Genomic DNA, 20,069 nt, shown 5'->3' on the forward strand with positions numbered 1-20,069 from the left:
GGGTGCTTATTGCTTAGAATACACTCTCCCTCAGTACCCTTCATCATTAGTTGGAGACTGTCACCTCAGACGAGACTGTGCAGCTTTGTGATGTCTGCGAGAGAGAGTTGGGGGTTCAGAACACTTCGGAGCCAGAGGAGGATATTTGTGAAAATGCTCGAAGAATTTCATCTGTAATAGGACCCTTTCCATGCAGTTGGAAATTTTTCATATGGGCTATCTGACCCTAGATTATCTCCCAAAATTCAAAATGGGATTAACTTCAGCATGTCCGAAATGCAGAATGACTACAGGCACTCTTACTCATTGCATGTGGTCCTGCTGCAGGCTTCATATATATTGGAGCACTGTATCAGGTGTGATAGAGTGAGTCGAGGGGACTGAATTGGAGATGGACCTGGTTTCTCTTTTCCTGGGCCTGCCCAGGGTACTTTACACAGATGCACAAGTGAAAAAATATCGTTAGTTTCTGTGCTAGGAAAAGCATTCTGTTGTGTTGGATGTCTGAATCACACCCCCCCAAACCCCCAACCTCCTCCCCCACCCCCCGCCCGGGTCTGTTGGGTCGTCGTAAGCTCTTCATGGAGAATATCCATTTGGCCTTTCTCACCAGCATGGTGCACCAAAAACAGAGATTTATATAAGACCATGGCAGACCTTTTTGAATTACCGTGATACAGGCTTATCTGCCACTCTCAGAAGGGCTTTATACAGCCCGGAAGATATTATCTAATGAATCTTATATCCAAAGAGGAAGAATAATGAACATAAAAAGGGATATCAGCTAATGCTCTTGAAGAACGAGAGCTATCATTATGTTACACTGAGCAGTATTATTTATCCATTATTTACTGTTATTGTTTGTTTTTCTTCTGTCCGTTTAGTGTTTTTAACTTGTTTTGTATGTACATGCACATGGGTGGAATTTAGATCAGTTACTTGAGTTGTGTTGTTATTGGTTTATTATAATATTAAAATTCTCTTTTTCAATAAAGATATTTTTAAAAGTATTAAAATGCTAACATTGATAGAATACAGTCCCAAAGAACTCTCATTACACAGTCCACTCATGGTGGTTTATCTTGAGGATCACCACATCTCGGGTGATGGGGTGAGGTTGAGAGAGCGTCCCCTTCTTGGTAACCTCTGTCAGTGTGAGGAACTGAATGTGCGCTGTTGGCCTCCCTCTACATCATAAATGTGCCGTCCAGCCAACTGAGTGGGAGACTGTGCAACTGTTACACACAAATACAGTCACAAAGGGCAAGAGAAACACTCATAACAAGGAAAGTGGTACAGTTCAGATAACGGATATAACATTTATGGAGTATTGTCATAACCCAATAACTTTCAATACTGTTAAAGCATGAATGACAATTCGTCACATTGAGGGCAATACAGTCAAAACCATGTTTCTTACCCGTATAATTAGCATACCGGGTTGTCATCCTGGGATAATGGATTCCAGGTCTAAACTGTGGGCAGCAAGGGGTGTGTCTTACTTGAGTGATTTATAATTAGTAGAATCCTTACAGTGTGGATAAAAGCTCTTGGGCCCAGCAAGGGTAAAAACATTCTCTGCTCGAAATTGTATTTTATAACAAGACGTGTTTAGAAGTTGTTTTTGGTTTAATATCATTATGGTGAGTCAACTGAAATAACCAGAATTACACAGTGTGATTGGATATCTATAACCATAAAATGAAAGAATATTTTTGTTTGGTCTGTGTAAAGCATGCTGACTGTTGCATGAAAGTATATAGTTGATGAAATATACTGTTAGGAGAGTGCGTTCAATCGGAAATGCCCTCAAACAGGCGCTTGAAGAAAATTGGGGGAAAAGTGCCTGAATGCCGTCTGGACAGTGACAGGAACGCAGAGGGTTGAATGACTGAAAGCTCCTGTACCTGAGAAAAGCACCAGATCAGCTGGGAACTTATTAAATGCTAGAGCACATTTGAAGGGCTGAATGGCCTCAACATGGTTTGAAATATGTGTGAATTAGAAAACGTGCATCTCTACTCCTTCCTCTTTTGTGGTTACACACTGGGGCACTGCTAATTTTCCTGAAACTGGGCATTATTTGGAACACTATCTGGAACATTCCATATTCGGTGTTCTCCAGACTATTCTCTAACTGTGTGAGGGGTATTGCAAAGGCGTGAGAGAGAGAGAGCGAAGCTGTTGCATGCGGCAGTGAGAGTGGTGGAGCATGAGCCTTGGTCATGCTATAACAGATATACAGTGATTGTGATGGAGTAGAGAGACCAATTACCCTGACAGAGCGGAGAAGGTTATTGATGCTTGTCCTGTTTTGCTGGACATTTCTTCAGGCCGCAGATGCTGCACCGAATTCGGTGGTGAGCACAGACCATGCTCGGTGGGTCTGGTGGTATGGCCCCCTCTGGGAAGGCAATGGCCCCGCTCTGCACTAGCCCATCCACTATGCACACCATGCACCGTCAACAAACTATCTGCCATGATCGGGGTAAACGGTACAGGGCAGCTCCAAACTGTGAAAGCTCAGCCGTGTGCCCCTTGGCCTGTTAAATATGGCACCAGTGACAGGGAACACGGAATATCTAGGGAAATCCTGGCGACTGTGAGTACCTCCAATCGTGATGGGTGGGAGAATCGGGCTGGCATTCAATGAGAGGTGGGGTGGGTGGTATTTAATGAGGTGAGTTCGATAGGACAGCACCAGGAAACTCGCTGAGCTTCGTACAGACAATCCCTCTGTCACACTCAATGAAAATGACACTGAGACAAATTACTGTTTTATACAGTTCAATGAGCTGAACACTATGCTGTCCTCACTCCCAGTTACAAAGTTGCAGAACAAATTCTCATTCAAAACTCCCCATCCCCTGAACTCACAACATTATTCCATTCACTCATAATTCTTCATAAGACTGACCGGTGTTGCATGATGCTATCGAAATGTCTTCATATCAGCATTCTAAAACCTGTGAACATATCTTTCCATGGCATTTTTTCTCAGTCTGTCCCTCTCTGTCTCTATCCTGAAACACACATATTTACAGTCATACGTTTCTACTGCATGGAAACAGGCCCTTCGGCCCAGCTGGTAGATGCCGACCAAAATGTGCATCCACACTCACCCCAATTTCCTGCCCTTGCTCCTTTCCTATCCATGTATTTATCCAAATACCTTTTTAATGTTGTTATTGTACCTACCTCAACCACTTCCACAGGCAGCTCAGTCCAAAGGCAAAACACAGTCTGTGTAAAAATGTTGACCCTCAGGTTCCTTTTTATTTTTGTCCACTCCAAACATTAACAGATGTCCTCTAGTCCTTGGCTTCCCAACCTTGCAAAAAAAATTGAAATAGTCACCCTATGCATGGTTCTCATGATTTGATAGGCGGTACACTTCTATATAATCCCCCTCAGTTTTCTACGCTGTAAAGAAATATGTTCTAACCTGTCCAACTTCTCCCCAAAAGGCAGACCCTTTAGCTCAGGAAACATCTTTGTAAATTTCTTGTACATTCTTTCTCGTTCAATAATATCCTTTCTAGGGCAAGGCGAACAAACCTGAACACAATACTCCAACTGCAGCCTTACCAACATCCTGTACAACGGAAACAGAACGTCCCAACTTCTCTACTCAATGTCCTGATGTAGGCCAGTGTGCCAACAGCCTTCTTCACTGTCCTGTATATCTGCGACTCAAATTCAGAAAACCATACACCTGATATCCAACATCCTTTTGTTCCACTACACTCGTTAAGGCCCTCTCATTCACCATTAAACTCCCACCTGAATTTGACTTTCCAAAATGAAAGATGTTGCATTTATCTGTATTAAACTCCACTTGCTATTTCTCAGCCCACTTCCCCAGCTGATCAAGGTAGTGCTGCAATTTCTGATAATGTTCCTCACTGTAAACAATACCTCCTATTTTAGTGCCATCTGCAAACTTACTAACCTGCATTGTGCACTCTCGTCTATATCATTGATCTAGATAACACACAGCAATGGAGACAGTACAGACCCCTGAGGCACTCCACTAGTCACAGGCCTCCAGTCCGACAAGCATACCTCCACCATAGCCATTTGCTTTATAATGTCAAACCAATTGCATCGCCAAATTGCCAGCTTACCTTAGAGTCTGTGCGATCTAACCTTCTAGAGCGGCCTTTGATGTGGAACCTTACGAAAGGCCTTACTGAAATCCATATAGATTATGTTGACCGCCCTGCCCTCGACAACTTTCCTGGTCACTTCCTTAAAAAACCCTAATAAAATTTGTAAGGCATGATCTGCCACGCACAAAGCTATGCTGACTGCTTCAAGTCAAACACTGTCTTTCCAAATGCATGCATATCTTGTATCTCAGAACCTTCTCAAGTAGTTTACCGCAAACAGATGTGAAGCTTACTGGTCTGTATTTCCCAGGCATTTATTTGCAGCCCTTCTTGAAGAAGAGCACGATATATTTGTTACTGCCTAGTCTTCCAGGACCTTGGCCCCTGTCTTCTCTCACCTCTTGCAGTGCTCTTGGATATATCTGGTCAGGACCAAGAGATTTATCTGACTTTGTGCATTCTAATATGTCCAGCAGCACCTCTACTGTGATTTCGACACTTAACCTCCCAAAGGTCACAAGTCTTCATGTCTTTCTTCATGGTAAACACAGAGGGGAAATTGAGGACCTCAACCATCTCTTGTAGTTTTACACATGCGTGCCTATTTTGGTTTTTAAGGCATCCTATTCTCTCTCTAGTTGTTCTTTTTCTTTACTATAGTGAACTTGGGTTCACCCTAATCGTCTCAGCCAAGGCTATTTCATTATCCCTTTTCGCCTTCCTGATTTCCTTCTTCAGTAAACTCCTGTATTCCATGTGTACCTCCAGAGATTCCCTTGATCCCAGCTGCCTGTACCTGAACCACGCCTCCTTTTTGTTGGTCAGAGCCTCAATATCTCTTGTCATCCAGGGTTTTCTCTTCCACCCTCACTTTCCCTTCACCCTCACAGGAATATATAAACCTTGAACTCGAGCTATCTCACTTTTACAACCCTCCCTCGTGCCCAATATCCTTTTACCTGAAAACAAACTACTCCAATTAACCCCTGCAATCCTCTGTCTAATTCCAACAAAATACGCCTTGCCTCAATTTCGAACTTGAATCTGTGGACCAATTTTGTCCCTCCCATAACTATTTTAAAATTAATACAACGCCAGTCACTTTTCCCAAAAATCTCCCCCACTTTACCACCGTCACCTATTCATCCCTATTTCCCAACAGGAGGTCGAGTGTGTCCATTCCCGTGTAGGACCCTTTATATACTGCTTGGGGAAACTTTCTTGAACAAACTTAAGAAACTACGTTCCATCGAAGTTCTTAACCATCTGGATGTCCCAGTCTATGTTAGGAAAATTTAAATCACCTATTATAACAATCCTAATGCTCCTGCTACTCTCACCAGCTTCCCTGAATATTTGTTCCTCTAATTACCATTGATGATTTGGAGGCTTATAGTGCAACCACTATAACATCACTAACCCCCTCTTACTTCCTTGTACCATTCACAGAACCTCATCGGATAATATCTCAGTTATTTCATCTTTAAATACTTGTGGGATACTCGCCTTAATCAGAACTATTGGTGTTTCAACTGTTTCCATTTACATCTCTCCCTTGCAATGATTTTCACATCTGCATCAAAACTTGTCAAGGTACAGTGGAGATATGGTGCTGTAACTGTTTGGGAGCTGCACATCCTGTCACTTCCAGCAAATTTCCCCACACTGATCGAACACAGTGTTTCCGAAAACTGGAACAACCCGTGTTTATATATGAATAAACCAGTGAGGTCTGCACATCTCCCCACGCTGGACATTTATCCCAGGAATATAGATCAAGTATTGGTGTGGGCTGCACAAAGTTCCATTCTGGATATTGTTGGGTTGCATTCAGCAGTACGCTAGCCATATCTACACAGTGCTCCATCCTGAATGCATTATGGATGGGCTGTTTATGTGAGTTTGATTGCGAATGTGAGAGAACTAAACATCTGGCTATACCTTTATTTTGTGTTTTCATTCTTGTGATTGGATCCTTCAAATCCTGACTCATCCTTAGACCCGACCCTCTGGATGAGTGATGGTGACTGTTGTTAAAGCATCTGGGTCTGTAACATGACCAACAAATGGAGCAGAGGCTGCAGAGAGGACAGTCTCCGTAAAATGGAATGAGGAAATCACAGTCAGATCAACCGTGGTCTTAGTGAATGGTGGGGCAGGATTGAATGGACCACAAATGCAACTTGTTCATGTATTTATGTTTGTTCCAAGCAAACTCCTCTTCTCTCGCAATGTCCCAAACTGGTGGGAAGTGAGTCAGCTCATCCTGTTCCTGTGTAACAGTATCCTGGGGCCTCACTAGCCTACAGATTTCCCTGTGGCCCAGTTTCGAGCAGTTGAGTGACGACCTCCTGTTCCTTTCCCTGTTCCCGTGTCCCACTCTCGAGCAGTTGAGTGACTCCCTCCTGTTCCCAGGTCCCAGTATCAAGCAGTTGAGTGACTCCCTCCTGTTCCTGTGTCCCAGTTTCGAGCAGTTGAGTCACTCCCTTCTGTTCCTGTGTCCCAGTCTCGAGCAGTTGAGTGACTCCCTCCTGTCCCTGTGTCCCAGTCTCGAGTAGTTGAATGACACCCTTCTGTTCCTGTGTCCCAGTCTCAAGCAGTTGAATGACAGCCTCCTGTTCCTGTGTTCCAGCCTCAAGCAGTTGAATGACTCCCTCCTGTTCCTGTGTCCCAGTCTCAAGCAGTTGAATGACACCCTCCTGTTCCTGTATCCCAGTCTCAAGCAGTTGAATGACTCCCTCCTGTTCCCATGTCCCAGTCCCAAGCAGTTGAATGACACCCCCCTGTTCCTGTGTCCCAGTCTCTAGCAGTTGAGGGACTCCCTCCTGTTCCTGTGACCCAGTCTCAAGCAGTTGATTGACTCCCTCCTGTTACTCTGTCCCAGTCTTAAGCACTTGAGTGACTCCCTCCTGTTCCTATGTCCCAGCCTCGAGCGGTTGAATGACTTCCTCCTGTTCCTGTGTCCCAGTCTCAAGCAGTTGAATGACTCCCTCCTGTTCCTGTGACCCAGTCTCAAGCCGTTAAATGACTCCCTCCTGTTCCTGTGTCCAAGTCTCAAGCAGTTGAATGACTCCCTCCTGTTCCTGTGTCCCAGTCTCAAGCAGTTGAGTGACTCCCTCCTGTCCCTGTGCCCCAGTCTCAAGCAGTTGAATGACACCCTTCTGTTCCTGTGTCCCAGTCTCAAGCAGTTGAGTGACTCCCTCCTGTTCCTGTGTCCCAGTCTCGAGCAGTTGAATGACTCCCTCCTGTCCTGTGTCCCAGTCTCAAGCAGATGAGTGACTCCCTCCTGTTCCTGTGTTCCAGCCTCGAGCAGTTGAATGACACCCTCCTGTTCCTCTGTCCCAGTCTCGAGCAGTTGAGTCACTCCCTCCTGTTCCCATGTCCCAGTCTCGAGCAGTTGAGTGACTCCCTCCTGTTCCTGTGTCCCAGTCTCAAGAAGTTGAGTGACTCCCTCCTGTTCCTGTGTCCCAGTCTCGAGCAGTTGAGTGACTCCCTCCTGTTCCTGTGTCCCAGTCTCGAGCAGTTGAATGACACCCTTCTGTTCCTGTGTCCCACTCTCAAGCAGTTGAGTGACTCCCTCCTGTTCCTGTGTCCCAGTCTCAAGCAGTTGAATGACACCCTCCTGTTCCTGTGTCCCAGTCTCGAGCAGTTGAGTGACTCCCTCCTGTTCCCATGTCCCAGTCTCAAGCAGTTGAGTGACTCCCTCCTGTTCCTGTGTCCCAGTCTCAAGCAGTTGAGTGCCTCCCTCCTGTTCCTGTATCCCAGTCTCAAGAAGTTGAGTGACTCCCTCCTGTTCCTGTGTCCCAGTCTCGAGCAGTTGAGTGACTCCCTCCTGTTCCTGTGTCCCAGTCTCGAGCAGTTGAATGACACCCTTCTGTTCCTGTGTCCCACTCTCAAGCAGTTGAGTAACTCCCTCCTGTTCCTGTGTCCCAGTCTCAAGCAGTTGAATGACACCCTCCTGTTCCTGTGTCCCAGTCTCAAGCAGTTGAGTGACTCCCTCCTGTTCCCATGTCCCAGTCTCAAGCAGTTGAGTGACTCCCTCGTGTTCCTGTGTCCCAGTCTCAAGCAGTTGAGTGCCTCCCTCCTGTTCCTGTATCCCAGTCTCAAGCAGTTGAATGAATCCCTCCTGTTCTCATTTCCCAGTCCCAAGCAGTTGAATGACACCCTCCTGTTCCTGTGTCCCAGTCTCGAGCAGTTGAGGGACTCCCTCCTGTTCCTCTGTCCCAGTCACAAGCAGTTGAATGACTCCCTCCTGTTCCTGTGTCCCAGTCTCGAGCAGTTGAATGACTCCCTCCTGTTCCTGTGTCCCAGTCTCAAGCAGTTGAATGACACCCTTCTGTTTCTGTGTCCCAGTCTCAAGCAGTTGAGTGACTCCCTCCTGTTCCTGTGTCCCAGTCTCGAGCAGTTGAATGACTTCCTCCTGTCCCTGTGTCCCAGTCTCGAGCAGTTGAATGACACCCTCCTGTTCCTGTGTCCCAGTCCCAAGCAGTTGAATGACTCCCTCCTGTTCCTGTGTCCCAGTCTCAAGCAGTTGAGTGACTCCCTCCTGTTCCTGTGTCCCAGTCTCGAGCAGTTGAATGACTCCCTCCTGTTTCTGTGTCCCAGTCTCAAGCAGGTGAGTGACTCCCTCCTGTTCCTGTGTCCCAGTCTCGAGCAGTTGAGTGACTCCCTCCTGTTCCTGTGTCCCAGGCTCGAGCAGTTGAATGGCACCCTTCTGTTCCTGTGTCCCAGTCTCAAGCAGTTGAGTGACTCCCTCCTGTTCCTGTGTCCCAGTCTTAAGCAGTTGAATGACCGCCTCCTGATCCTGTGTCCCAGTCTCAAGCAGTTGAATGACTCCCTCCTGTTCCCATGTCCCAGTCTCAAGCAGTTAAATGACACCCTCCTGTTCCGGTGTCCCAGTCTCAAGCAGTTGAATGACACACTCCTGTTCCTGTGTCCCAGTGTCGAGCAGTTGAGTGACTCCCTCCCGCTCCCATGTCCCAGTCTCAAGCAGTTGAGTGACTCCCTCCTGTTCCTATGTCCCAGCCTCGAGCAGTTGAATGACACCCTTCTGTTCCTGTGTTCCCGTCTCGAGCATTTGAGTGACTCCCTCCTGTTCCCGTGTCCCAGCCTCGAGCAGTTGAATGACTCCCAGCTGTTCCTGTGTCCCAGTCTCAAGCAGTTGAATGAATGCTTCCTGATCCCAAGTCTGTGAAAATGGATGTCCTCCTCCTGTTCCTGTGTAACAGGCTCCAATAGCTCTGTGCTCACCTCCTGCCCCTGTGGAATGGAACTGAGGGACTGAATAGCCTCTTCACATTCCTTTCAGCTTCTGTTGACTAAAAGCAATTCTCCTGATTCTGTAAATCACCATCAAAATCTGAATGATGTATTTTTGTATTTTGCTCTCAGTAATTGAGCAAACAATCTGACTGACAGAATTCAGAAGCTGAGTAGCCTCCTCCTGTTCCTGTGTTATACACTCTAAAGGCAGAGTCTCAGAGATGTACAGTACAGAAAACGATCCTTCAGTCCGGTCGTCTATGCCAACCAAATATCCTAAATAAATCTCGTCCCCCTTGCCAGCACTTGGCCCATCTCCCTCTAAACCCTTCCCATGCATGTATCCATCCAAATGCCTTTTAAATGGTGTAACAGTACCTGCCTCCACCACCTCTTTTGTCTGTTCAATCCATACACACAGCAGTCTCTGTGTGAAAATGTTGTCCCTCATGTCCCTTTTTAAAATATTTCTCCTCTCACCTTAAACCTTTGTCTTCTAATTTTGGACTCGCCTATCCTGGGAAAAGACGTTGACTGTTTACCTTATCTATTCCCCTCATGATTTTATAAACCCCTTTAAGATCACCCCTCAGCCTCAACACTTGAAAATAGCCCCAGCCTATTCAAACTCTCCCTGTAGCTGTAACCCTCCAACACCTGCAACATTATTTTAAATCTCTTCTGTACCCTTTCAAGTTTGACAACATCTTTCCGACAGCAGGGAAACTGGAATTAAAGGCAATATTACAAAAGTGGCCAAACCAATGTCCTGTACAGATGCAACGCCTCGTGAAAATGATTCGACACAAAGCACGGACCAATAAAGGGAAGATCACCAAGTGCCTTCTTCACTGCGCTGTCTACCTGTGACAGCACTTTCAAGGAACGGAGAACCTGCACCACAAGGTGACACAGTAGCTCAGTGACTAGCATTGCTGCTTCAGAGCGCAGCGATCTGGGTTTAACTCCATCCTTGAATGACGGTCTGTGTGGAGTTTGCACATTCTCGCCGTGTCTGTATGAGTCTCCTCCGGATGTTATGTTTTCCTCCGACAGTATAAAGATATATAGATAAGGGTAGATCGGCCATGCTAAATTGAGGAAAGTACCCAGGGATGTGCAGGCGAGGTGGATTAGTTATGGAAAATGCAGGCACAGAGGGAAAGGGTAGGGGTTTGTCTAGTGGGATACTGTTTAGAGGGTCGGTGTGGCCTCGATGCGCCGAAAAGCCTGTTTCCTCACTGTAGGGATTCAATAACTTCTATGGAATTCTCCTTGATTGGCAGCTTTCGACAGGACCCTACCTACATGTCTTGCCTTGATATGTCTTGCCAAAATGCTACACCTCACATTTAACTGAAATAAACTCTATCTGCCACTCCTCGGTTCACCTAAACAAAGTCCCTTTATAGTCTGAGAGATCATTCTTCACTGTCGACGACACCACCAAATCTGGTATTATCTACAAACTTACTGACCATACTTCATATACTCAAATGTAAATGATTTGTATCAGTGACAAAAGGCAGTGGACCCACTATTGATCTTTGCGGCACGCCACTGGTCACAGGTCTCCAAGTTTAATGAACAAATGTCACTGTCACGCCCTGTCTCCAATATTCAAGAAAAGTTTGGACCTAAATGGCGAGTTCTCCCTGGATCCCAGCCAGTCTAACCTTGCTAACCAGTCTACCATGTAGACCATTTTGGTTTTCTTACTGAATTTCATAAAGACAACATCCACTGTCCTGCCTTCATCAATCATCTTCATCACATCCTCAAAAAATTCCACCGAGTCAGTGAGACGTGATCTCCAATGTACAAAGCCCTCTTCAGTCCTTGTCTTTCCAAATACATATCGATCTTTTTCCTCGAAATCCCCTCCAACAATTTAGTCACCATTGACGCCATGTTCACCAATCTAGAGTTACCTGTTTTTTCTTTACTTTCTTAAATAATTTCACTATGTTAGCAACCCTCCAGTCTTTTGACACCTCACCTGTGAAAATCAATGTTACAAATATATCAGCAAAATGCATAAGCAATCTATTTCCTAGCTTCCCGCAAACATCTGGGACACAACTGATCAGGTCCCAGGGGTTAGTTCACCTTTATGTGTTTTAAAATGTCCAACACCTCCTTGTAATATAGACACTTTTCAAGGTATCATTGCATATTTCTTCATTCTCTCGCTCTTGTAACCTCCTCCACATTAAATACTGAGGAGAAATACTTGTTTAGTATCCCTCAAATTTGTTGTGGTTCCATAAATAGGTAGCCTTACTGACCTTTAAGGGGCCCTATTGTCTCCCTAGTTAATCTTTTGCCATTGAAGGATTTGTAGAATTTGTTCAATGCCTCATTAACCCAATTTCTAAAGCAATCTCTTGTCCACATTTTCCTGGCCCGATTTCCCGATTGATGATACACTTGCTGCCCTTGTACACCTCTCGGGATTCACTTGATCTCAGCTCTGTTTACCTGACATATGCCTCCTTCCTTACCTTGACCATAACATCAATATATCTAGCCATCCAGCACTCCCTGCACCCACCAGCCTTGCCCCTCTCACTAATAGGAACACGTTTGCTCTGGACCCTCTGAAACCAAGTTTTGATGGTCTTGCATTTACCAACCATCCCTTTACCTGTGAATAGGGTATTCCAATCAGCCATTCACAGGGCTCGCCTAACACTTTCAAAATTGGCCTTGTTCAAAGTTAGAACTTTAATGTTGACATCAGGTATTTCCGATTCCATAATTAATTTAAAACTAATATTTATGCATAACAAACTTGAAAGTTAAATAAACACTTCCTGTGCCTCTATAAAGGGCTCGAGAGACTGAATAGGCTCATCCTGTCCCTCTGTATTACACTGGAATGCTGTCCCTCTGTAATAGACCCAAGAGGCTTAATGGCCTCCTCCAGTTCTTCTAAACACACTCGAGAGGCTGCATGGCCTCCTCCTGTCCCTGTGTAACAGATCCGAGACACAGCAACCTCTGGATTACGAGCAGCCGGTAAACTGTATCTAATGGAGACCCATTCCTTTTCAGTTACAGAAACACAAACAACACAATGTACTCCAGGTGCCCTCTCAGTGACACCTCATACAGCTGCAGTGACAAATCTCTTTGTTTTGAATGATTCTGTTGGCAAAATGTGCCAATATTCCAACTTGCCACCTTTTCAAGTAGCAACAGGTTAATATGGGCTGAATGGCCTTCTCCTATCCCTCTGTAAGGGGCCCATAGGGACAGAATTGCTTTGGCCTGTTACTGAGCAGCAGTCGCAATGCTCTGTCTCAAGGTTATGAAAGAATTTGAAAACAGGACATTAAAACCAGGAGTAGCCTCACACTGGTCAATAAGTACCGTACTTTGTTTCAGGTATCTAGAAACTTGCCCACCAGACGTTTTTTTTTACGCAGCAGATCTGTCATTTTATAACTGCCTATTTTCATAGACAGATTTAAACATATATAGACCGCTGCAGTGTTCTGTTAATACTCTCATATACAAGGGGAAAAAAGGTTAAAAATATTGAAAGATTTATGGTACATCCCTCAGCAACCTTATCCATTCCGTCCAAAACCAGTAAATGAAAAGTGATGTATTTGTTAACTGGGCCTGTTTGTTCAGTGACTGTGATTAATGCCAATCTCCATGGATTCTAATTATCTCAGTGGAAGCTTTCCATCTTTTAATGATAAATGGGCTCCGTTCAATGTGTCAACCCATAACATGAGCGGGAGCATCACTGACAACACTGATAGGGATTAGCAGATCCAGAGAGAGGTTGAGGAGAGATCAGAATCAGAGAACATTAGACTGAAATATTCCAACAATGGATCAGAATCTGAGAACATTAGACAGGAATATTCCAACAATATACAGGAGCTTATCCGATTATGTTTGGTATCTTTCTGAATTTGATTGGATGTCATTATCATTGCGGATCTATTTCGCTCTTCTCATTATTCAATACTTTTATTATCCCTTCCTGGCTATCGTTGGTGTTCCTGGTTAGTGTCACTATCCAGATTTTGTTTTCTATAAACCAGTCATGAGTTTATTATTGTTATTTCATATTGTCTACACTTCCTGCCACTATTATTGTTCCTGTTGAATCTCTCCATCCAGATATTCACTCTACAGACCACTACGAACTACATTAATGAAGGTGTTCAATTACTGTCTCGCTCTCTGTTCTGGTTGTGTTACTCATGGGTCTCTATGTTGATCTATTCAATTTCAGGGGAGAACCAAATGCATTGTCTCATTGCCTTTACTGTTAAGAGCATGGAGGTCACTGTCTACTGTTCTGGTTACAAACTCCACTTCCTTCCACTGTTTCCATCCCATTCCTGGCCAATATCTGCAGCTGGAGCAGTCAGGTCACAACTGTGGGAGATCCCTTTGACTATGAGCTGATTCTTGACACCATACCCTGAACATTTCTAAATTGAAATACTCACCACTCCAGAATATATCTCACTGGTTTATTCCATCTGCTGTTTGAACCTTGAGCTATGAAATACAGTCTTAATGAAGTCAATAATCTGCTGCTGACACTCCGGGCTTCAAACCTGCTGAAGCAAATCTGATTCAACCTCACACCAAACTCCCATCCATCTGTCATTCATGTGCACGCCGATGTATATTGCTGTTGTGTCTGGCAATGCCTTTATTTTAACACTCTCAAACACTTTATCTTATCTGTCCATGAAACTTCTCTCACTCTCTCTACTGATTAACAAAAAGCTTGCCTGTTGTTCGTATTTAAAATAATTTCCTCCATGTGCGTACCTTCTCAAACAATGAGTTTTGCACTCAACCACACCAATCGCGTGCACACACACACACTCTCTCAGTCTCTGATGAACACACACACACACACTCAGTCTCTGATGAACACACACACACACACACGCAGATTGAGCAAACTTTCCCAGTGTAAGCAGTAAATCTGTTGCGAGTATAGTTAGCATATGATAGTAAAGTTTGCAATACTCTCATGCTGTGCAGATAGTGCAGTTTACTGAGCAACACACTAGCATGGTCTGCACAGCTCTCCATGCTGGGCTGTCACCTTGGCCCAGTTTATGTTGTTTGTGGTGTTCTGTGAAGCAGATTGAGAACTTGATGTAACAACCATTTCAGCTGATCTGACAATGCCTTTATTCATTGTTCTCATTCTTGTAATTTTACTCTCGAAGATCTCACTTCGCCAGTTAGTCCCACTGCCCTGCCGTTTTCCACATATTTCCACAACATCTTTTCAGTTAATTAACTGTCTGTTTCTGTCTTTAATGTGAATCTCTTGTCCCTTTCTTTCTTTCCCTGGCCTTGGGTTTTGTCTCCCTAGTGTATCGAGTGCTGGCATTGTGTAGCTCAGAAATAATGAAATGGGGTGTGTCAGGCTGTTGTTCACTTCCTGGTATGTCCCATGTGATGGTCCATGGACAAGCGTGTTTCAGAAGTTATGAGAAACATCCTTGTAACTTGGTCTGTACCTGTGGCTGTTGCTCTCAGGTGACCATGCGATTAGTAACAAAAGGAAGCCCACTGAGTAAAGGACCACGCATATAAATTGCCTAACAATGCTGTCACTTTTTAAATAAGAGGTTATTTTCTCCCTTTTTTTAGTAAGAGACCTTAAAGGCAAAACTGCCTACTGAAAACGGCTCAAGTAAATAACTTATGGGGCTTTTAGGGTTTTTTAAATAAATAGCAGATAGAATGGCCAGCTGGCACAGACCAGGATTTCTAGGTTTTTTATATTGTAGCTATAACAATCACCAAGTGCTTGGGGTGCCAGAAGGGTTGTAAGTTTCAGTAAATTATCCACAGCTAGTATTCTCACTGGAACCTCACTTGATGGTGTTTCCTCCTGGATTGGAAAACTGTATGCAAGAATGCATGTCTGAATGGTCCTTTTTGCCAAGGGGTGTGTTTATGGGATGTTGATATATTGGAACAGTTCATTAGTAGAAGGTACTGTATCCATTATTCGGTTAAGATTGCCAATAGAAAAATTATTCTAAATTCATCTTCATTTCTAATTGGATTTGCATTAGAGTGTTTAAATATATTGTGTTTTGCTTAATGGTGAGTGGTTTGAATAGTTTGACATCTGGAACACCCAACTCACATCTACCTTTAAAATAAGGAAAGGTTGGCATCCAACCTACCTTCTGAAAATAGTTTGAGGCAGTCTGGTTCGTCTATAGCAAACTATGGACTCTTGTCCGGTTCTATATCGATAATACCAAATTGGGTTTAGAATTACAATCCCTACTGTGTGCAAGCAGGCCATTCTCCCCAACAAGTCCACACCGACCCTCCGAGGAGTAACCTACCCAGACCCATTCCTCTACCCTATTATTACACATTTACCCCGACAAAGGCAACTAACCCACACATCCCTGAAAACTATGAACAATTTATCATGGCCAATACACCTGATATGCACATCTTTGGATTGTGGGAGGAAACCAAACCATCCAGAATAAGCTCATGCAGACACTGGAGAGTATGCATCAGGAGGCTATTGGGTTCAAAGGTCGTGTATGGTAGTTGATAGTGTCTTTTTTCTGGATGTTGAATTTGGTTGGTTTAAACAGTATTTTGTGTAAAAAGATTCAGTCCTTAAGAGTTCTCTGGGTGTGGAAAAGTGAAGTTGGCGATTTTACAAAAGGTAATGATGGTAAAGTTTTCGGAATTGACAAACAACCTGGAGTTAGGGTTGCGATTGTCTGTGAGAAAATGAGAGATAATTACAGCTATAGATCGGCAATTACGTTTAGTAGAACCGCCATCAGACTCTTTGGAAATGGCTGGAATTCAATTTCAAACGATGGTCTTTGAACCTGAGAAGGAATTGAAAGAGTTTGAATTATGATGAAAAGTAGAAATAAAAGAAAGGGAAACGAAGAAGAAAGAGAGAAAAGGGTAGAAGAAAAGCAGAGAGTTTCAACTTAAAAAGTTAGCAATTAGAGACGAAAGTTGATATAGAAGGCGGAGATGAAGGTAGAATGTCGGTGGGATGAGGAGGATAGTGCGGTTGAGCAACCCTATTGTAACCAATGGCCTAACGAGGTTCCGTTTAAATGCATCCAGGCATTCTCTAAATTTGATGAGAAGGATGGGGAAGCCTTTTGAATTTCATTTGAGAAAGTGGCTAAACAAATGCAGACACCAGTGACCATGTGAATTTATTTGATCCAAAGCTGATAGGTATTTGCATCCCTATCGGAGGAGGTATCTGGGGAGTATGAGGTGTGTAGAAAGCCATCTGAAGTGTATATGAGCTTGGGCCAGACACTGACAGACAGCGTTACAGGAATCTAAAAGAGGGTCCCTGGTTAAACGCACATTGAGTTTGAAAGGATCAAACAAAGTAATTTTGAAAGGTGGTAAGGGTATTAAAAACAGAGCAAACCTATGACACTCTTAGAAAGATTCTTATTTTGGAGAAGTTCAATAATTCACTTCCTGCAGCCGTGAAAACTCGTGTGGAAGAGCAGAGTTAAAACGGCAAGATTAGAAGCTGAAATGGCTGCTGATGATGATTGAGTTCAGAAATCAAAGTTTGGTTTCTGTGAGAGATGGAGAAGAATGTGCGAGGTCTTGTTAAGGTTTACAGGCATAGGGCAGGAGTAACAGGTAAAGAGGTTACAGCATTAAGAGGTACAGAAGCATGTAATTCTTTTATGCTGAGACATGAGGAGCTATGTCATTCAGAGGGAGTAGTGGAGAGATGAGAAGCGCTACATTATGTAACGTGTGATTGGAGTGTCCAGTGGAAACATCAACAGATTTATTCCACAATGGGGAAGGAGGCCTTGGTGTTGGCGTTGCAACATTTCAGATTTACATTGCCAATAACATACCTGAGACAAATCTTTATCACTGATCATAACCCCTTAAAGTTTTTGGTTAAGTTTAGGGAGAAAAATACCAGTCTGTTTCGATTGAGCTTATTATTGCTGCCATTCAGTTTGAAACTATACAGGCGACAGGGTGATAAAACCTAAGTGTGGAGACTTGGATGAAGAAAGACAAAGGCATTCTGTGGCAGGAGTAAAATGACTGAAATCGAAATAGATGTGAATATTTGTATGCTCAGAGTCAATGTAATATATATGCATTTCAGTCTACTAATAGAGGAAGAGTAGGATGTCTGAAATGAATCCACCTTTGTGTATTGATGGATTATTTTATTAAAGATGGAGTTGTGAGGACACTATCACTGTAAAAAGGTTATTTTCTCTTGGGGTTTTCTTTTGAAGAGAGGTGTTAAAGGCAGAGGTGCAGAACTGCTGTCTGAAAACAGTTTAAATAAATAACTGAGATTTTAGGTTTCATTAAAACGGTGGTAACAATGGAAGGGCAGTGGCCAGCTCTCCCAGACCAGATTTCCTCATTTTACTTTTAGCTGCAGCATTCAGAAGCTGCTGTGGATCCCAGAAGTGTTGGATGTTTCAATACGTGATCCCCAGCTGCCTTTCTCTCTGAGATCTCTGTTCATCTTGTTTCCCTCTGGATTGGAAAACTGCTGAAAGGATCTGAATCTGAATATATCTTTGTGCCAAGCGGTGTAAACCAACAGGTACGGTATCTATTGTTTGTGTAAGTGTTCCAACATATAAGCTATCCCAAAACGTTCTTTTCTTTGATTGTATTTTAACTAAAGCATTTGAATAGATTATATTTTGCTCAATGTTGAGTGGTTTGACTAGTCACAACATAACTGGAACACACACTTCACATCTATATTTAAAATAAGTAAAGGTTTGGGTCTAAACGGCCTTCTGGAAATATTTTGAGGGAATCTGGTCTGGTCGAAAACACTTGTAGCGAGGGGCTTCTGACTGGCTTCTGCAATTGAAAATTTAGTGGAGGGGCAGAGGATGTTTTGCTGGAGGTTGTGCTGTGAGCTGCCTCAGACATTCAGGGAGATCTGAGGATTTGGTGACCCAACTCTGGATGGAGCACGGGGACTGCAGCTACAGCATCTGGGTCTGTAACATGAACAACAAATGGAGCAGAGGCTGCAGAGAGGGGAAGCTCTGAAATCACACAGTGAGTGTGTGTGGGGAAAGGGATCTGCTGTATCCACCCCGGGTTTTCCAGGAACAATTTCCCAAACTCCACTTAACCCAGGATCAAAGTATGAGGGGACCCTGACTGAACAAGGAGCTGGTCACAGAGCGGTGTCACCTCCTTCAACACGCCCTGCAGCCTCACACCAGGGGGAGGATGGTGCTGCCAGGGGCTGTGAGGGTCACTGTTTCATTCAGCTTCAATGATCCAGAACTTTCCAGGCAGGACTAGGTGACATATCCATCATCTCCCAGTATCTCAACATTAATGTTACCATTCGGTGATGGAGGATATATATGGTCTATGAGGTAAATAGATTGTTTCTCCCTCAGCAGGGAGCTGCCGGTTGTATCTATATTGGATAGTGGGATTCCCGATGGTGTCTATGGCATCTGCAAAGTATCCATGTCAATGCGGAGATGTAGAGGAACTGAAGGAGCTCTCTCTCACTCCATTAATGTCACAGCGTGCCCATCACAGTACATCATGTCGGTGAATACCCACTGTCCTGGCAGCAGTCACGGCCTCTTCATTCAGAAGCAGTCAGCCAGTCCCATCGTCATCGGGTCTCCACGTAGAAAGGAATGAATATATTTTGGATAAAGGCCGTCCCCTCGATGCACGTTTCAAAACACTATCCCCACCACCAATCAACCACATCAAAGTATTCCATGTGTACGGAGAGCAATGGGGTCACTTGGGGTGTCTGGGAATAGACGATCAGGGATGGAGCAAACCCTCCCATGTCTGAACGGGTCTGAGTGACCCCCCCAGTACACAGTATCATTAATCCCTGTAATCCCTCTCCATTTCAGTAACATACTGCCTTCCATTATTCCTGTAAATGAAATGACAGGTTATATCATGTTAAATTCCACCTGCCAAACTATTATCTATTGCCTTTATCTCTCTGAATCTATTTGCAGACTCTCCACCCTCTCTTGATAATTTATTCTCTTGCTTACCACAGCGACATCACCAAACTCAGCATCTGTATATCTGTTCCATCCTCCTGATCATTGATATCGATTATAAATAGTGACCCTACTGGTTACGTTCTGTCTAACTGATTGAGACGGATTTATCCTGAGTGCCAGCTCCTGTATGATACCCAGTTCTCCCCCATTCCAGTGAAACACTGTCGAAGGGTTGAAAAAGAACAAGGAGCATCTGTGAGGAATCCAACCCCTCAATGACACTGATGTCAACACGGCCTCTGTTCTACTTTCCTGCCATCTCTCCATCCTAAAACTCTAGTCTCTTATTGTAGATTGCGCCACATGAAAAAAAAAATCCACTCCATATCTACACATTCAATTACTTATAGAATGTTACAGACCTCAATGAGATCTCCTTTCATTCTTATAAACTCGAGAGTATATGCTTAAACTGCTCAATTACTCTTCATAAGACAAACACTTCGAATATGGAATCAATCTAATGAAGCTCTTCTGAATTGCCTCCAATGGAAACACCTCATTCTGCCGGACCCCCAAACTATACTTCAGTTGCAGCCTCACTAATGCCTTGCGTAGCTACACCAACACTCCCTACCTTTCTACTCTATCCTTTTATAAATAAACACTG

This window comes from Chiloscyllium punctatum, chromosome 12 (assembly GCF_047496795.1).
Source record: "Chiloscyllium punctatum isolate Juve2018m chromosome 12, sChiPun1.3, whole genome shotgun sequence".
NCBI lineage: Eukaryota > Metazoa > Chordata > Chondrichthyes > Orectolobiformes > Hemiscylliidae > Chiloscyllium > Chiloscyllium punctatum.